Here is a 4671-nt window from a genome sequence, read left to right on the forward strand (position 1 = left end):
ATGTTGAAACTGGCCCTTTCCGACAAAAAAGTTTTGGTTTTGATTAATGAGCATTTTCTAATTTAAAAGCAGTTAATCAAAAAATTCCCAGCCACCTCTGCTGTTTACATCCACTGAGAATCTGGCCCATAATGGAGCTATGTGGACGTAAGTGCAATCAGAGTATGAAGAATAAGTCTCCATTTCTGATTTTATTAGTTCTCTTCACACAGTATTTACACACTCTGTAAGATGTTTTTCCTAATTTCCCTTAGGGCCAGCCCTTATGGCCAGCTTCAGTGTGTGACGTGTTGTTCACAAGTCTACCATCTCACTGAATAGCTCTGAGGCATTCTCTTTTTGTACTCTTTGGAGTTTTATGTTCTTCTGTTATGTTCCCTCTTTATCTCCTATTTTTCTAATGAAAGAATCCTCATTTCCCTGTCCTTTTATCATACCTCCATTATGAAAAAAAAAAGCCTATTCAACCTATCTAGGTCAGATGATCTACTTAATTTGTGTTGAAATAAATGAACAGATGGATATGGGCTTCATTCAGGCCCTTCTTTCATCTGGGAATATTGTTATGTACGGTGCATATTTTGACCATTTTGTTACTATAGCTGGTTCAAAGAGGGTGAAAACCATGTAATGAGAAAATTCAAAATTGTTATCATTTTACAGGGTTTGAGAGCGGCTGATTTTTCATTTTGATTTGTTTTTCTGTTTTTAAAAATGTTCAAAAATTATAGGAAAATAATACAGAATTTCAGCCATGTTGAAAAGAAAAAGGAAGAAGGAAAAGGAAAAAACAATATATAATAATACAAAATTAAGTCAATAGATGTAGATAAATCTATTCTTTTTCCCAAGCATTTTGAAAACTCAGGCCCACCTATACCAGGAAGAACCAACCTCTCTAGCGAAGAGAGAATCTCTGTTAAAAGTATAATACTAATGACTCACAGATGAGCAGCTCTGATTCTATTGACCTGAAGGTAGTTGCTCACACATACACACTAATCAGCAATTTAAAATATGCATATAATTTAGCCAGTCATAAGAAGCACAGTCGTAAATCTCTCTGAAGTATAGAGTCACTCATATATCCCAGATAATCCATTTTTCCTAAAAAAATGAAAGAATAGATAAATTATATCTTCACTGCTTTGAAATTTAGGGATCTCTGACTAGCCCTCCCCTTGTTTGCAGAGAGACTTGCACATGGTGACAGAGGAGAGGACAGCTGACACTGCAGCAGTGGTTGCAGCTCCCTCAAACAGCAGTAGCCCTAACAGACCAGGAGAGAGGAGAAAGGCAAACCTGTTGCCTTCCTATTCCAACCCAAAATCATCTGTGGCAGCATTGGAACCACCTGCCTACACACACACACCAAAGAGGGGAGACAGCAGGAAGTCAGCAGGTTCCCTTCTCCCACAAAAAAATGAACCTGAAAGTGACTGGGGAGGAGAAACATCTCCCCACTCAGGAATGGCAAGGAGATATGGGAGGACTGAGAAGGAGCACTTGTGACCACCCTCACCCCCACCTCCTGAGGAAAGCAGCCAGGGAACTTGGGGGTGGGTGTGAAAATAATCATCCCTTCTGCTCACAAAAAAAATAACAGCAGAGCTGAGGCAGCACTCCAGGAAGCTCAGCAGGCCAGTAACTGGCCCCAGCCTTAAACCCAGACCTTCTCCTCTGCTTGCTGCTGTAGAGACCAGGCCACTGAGAAGAAGTGCAGAGGAGAAATGATTTATGGAAACCCCATCGCAGGTCCTTTAGGGTGAGGAGAAGACTAACCAAGTCTCCCAGGATATCAGGGAGTTTTGCAAACAAAAAACTCCCAACTTTTGATTTCATAATGTAACCCATGCCTGCTGACTGATCTACTGTACTTGAAAATATACACAAAGCTTTGTAGCTTAAATACATCACACCTCTCTAGTACCTGAAATTGTTTGCTCTCAAGATGAAGAGAATCAGGCAGATCATTAAAGTTGAGAACCCAGTTCTACAAACACCACATAGAACAAAAAAGCAGAAAATTTGTACAGATCAGAGTTTGGCAAGTCTCGCCTGCAAACCTTGATGAACTGGGTAACCCTGCCACACCATATAGTTTTACATATTTTTCAGTACCTGCCTGTAGTAGATTGAGCATGGGCATCTTCTGTTTGCTAAAGGTGGAATGAAGTTTTTCATATCCCTCACTTGTGAAGGAAGTTTGAAGTTGAGCTTAATCAACCAGCAACTTCTTTTTTAAAGTCCACTCAACCTGATCTCATTCAGCAAATTATCATCATAATTATGCTATCATCTGCAGTATGTCAGCTTCAAGGTTGATAGTAGTAGTGAGTTTGCAGAAGCTGCCTGTGACATCCTTTCTCAGTTAGGGAATTGTTCCATCAAGACATTAGGTTTGACTTCATCAGTGAAGCCAAGTTTTATTAATGTCTCTAAGGCTCGTTTTGCATCAGCGCTGACAGTAGTTTTTGTAAATTCCAAAGCATTATCATCCATCAAAACTGATGACACACCAATTGATGATCCATTCTTGTTTCTAACAATAATGATACTCTAAAACTGCTAAAAATGAGCAGCTGTCCTCGTGCGTCACCTGCTGGAATTATTTGTGCTGATGACCAGTGTCATGGTCTTAGGCAACTGGCTTGGAATTATTACAAAGTAAGTGATGAAAGGCTGCTGTCCCCCTTGTATGAGAAACATATTGACCTTGAATGTCTTTGCATAGATATTGTGAGTGAAAATCCAGGACAAATTGAATATCATACAGTTAAAAGCAAAGTTGGGATGCACTTGTTAAGCACTTCCCTAAAGTCAATTTTGTGATCTACTCCTTTTTATACAAGAGGAATTTGTTACATTTTTCAAAGCGAAAACTCCCATTACACACCTTTACTTGGTCATGTAGTAAGCAAAGCTATGCCAGGTCATACTGGAATGAACTGCCCCAGGTTGACTGAATTGGTGGTGTGTGCTAATGGACTTCAGCCACTGAACGATGAACTCATTTGCACTGCTGAATGCTGTAAGAACCTAACAGCCATGGGGCTTGGTGACTGTGAGGTTACCTGCAGAGATTTTATTAAGTTTGTAAAGATGCATGAAGCCAGGCTCACCCTACTTTCTATTATGGAGGAAGTATTAATTCCAGATAATTTTTACAATCTGGATCAAATTCATTCTGAAATCTCCAAACACCGTGGAAGAATGTGGTTCCCTGTTATGAGGCTACCTGGTAAACTAGCTACAGAAAATATTAGTATGGTCAAAATTGGATCAAGGTGTTGCTTTTTATGCAAATAAGGACTTACAAAAATGAAGCATCAAAACCGCTTAAAATTTTCAATTTCCTAAGTTTAATGAACTGCATCGAAGCAAAAGCAAAGCGCTCAAGTGTGGCAATGCTAGATTAAATTAGAAAATAGAATATAGGATATTTAACAGTGGACACTTTGAAAGGATGTCTGTGGGTTATAGGTGTTTCTTCCTCCAATTAAATTAAGCACTTTTATTTGGCTTCTGTTTAATTAAATTGTTACATTAAACACAGTTAGTACAAGGTTTTTCATGTGTTCTATACTGTTAGTCTCACTGGTGTGATTAAAGGGACTGTGAAGCTTGCCTGCTTCATGGGGAGTTAAATGACTCCTGGAACGTTCAGGTAAATTGTATTATTTGCAATGTTACTTTCTCCAGTTGTTCACTAATAATATTTTCTGTTGAATACGTAGAACAAATAGTTTGAATCATAATAATAATATGAAATAGTCATCATCATCATCATGTTTCCATTACGCCTCTGGCATTTAGGGCAGCGACAAAGCTCCTCCATGCCTGTCTGTTTCTGGCAAGTCTGTCAGTGGTTCCCCAACTGTGCCCCAGGTTTTTCAGCTCAGCATTCACAGCTCTTTGCCATGTTGTTTTTGGGTGGCCTTGTTTTCACTTGCCTTCAAGTGTCCATCTTAACGCTATTCTGGTGATGGAACTGATTTCCAGCTGAAGCACATGGCCAATCCATCTCCAACGCCTTCTGGCAATGAAGATGTTCATATCCTTTTGACTGCGCTGTATCAACAGATCTTGGTTTGAGATTGTTCTGGGTCAAAAGATACAGAGGATTTTTCTGAGGCAGATTGTATGCAATGAAGACAGTTTGGCCATGTCAGACTTTCTCATTCCCCAGTATTCTGCGCTATAAAGTACTGTTGAAAGTATGCAACTCTGATAAATCTTGAGTTTGGTTTTGATGTTGTGTTTTGATGATTTCCAGCAATCTGAAATCAGTGCAGCTAATTAAATCTATTTTCATGTGCTTGTACACGTATCTGAATATAGTGGCAAATTAAGGGTTTATGTCACAATAAAGAAAAAGCTTTTGCTGTCACTTGCACTCTATGGTTCATTTTTACTCTATTAGTAAGTTATACCATAACGGCAGTGTTGTATAGTTCATTGTTTTCTCTTCCTACGATAGAAGTATGCAGGTACTGTAGGGGGCAGGATGTGATTGGAGTGTACCACTTGGCTCTAATTATTTCCCTTCCTGGCACAAAATTAAAAGCTTAGCGCAACCCAAGGCTTTTCCAAAGCTAGGGGCCCAACTAGCTTCAGTCTTCCCTAAGAATTGTGGGATCCTCAGCTATGTCATGCAGAACTCTGCCCTAA

At 39.4% G+C, this 4671-nt stretch overlaps 1 pseudogene; it reads left to right on the forward strand.

The window, feature by feature from the left end:
• The first annotated feature begins 2070 nt into the window (after positions 1-2070).
• On the forward strand, positions 2071-3309 carry LOC127040175 (F-box/LRR-repeat protein 21-like; annotated as a pseudogene).
• Positions 3310-4671: the final 1362 nt, after the last annotated feature.

Source organism: Gopherus flavomarginatus, chromosome 1, assembly GCF_025201925.1.
Source record: "Gopherus flavomarginatus isolate rGopFla2 chromosome 1, rGopFla2.mat.asm, whole genome shotgun sequence".
NCBI lineage: Eukaryota > Metazoa > Chordata > Testudines > Testudinidae > Gopherus > Gopherus flavomarginatus.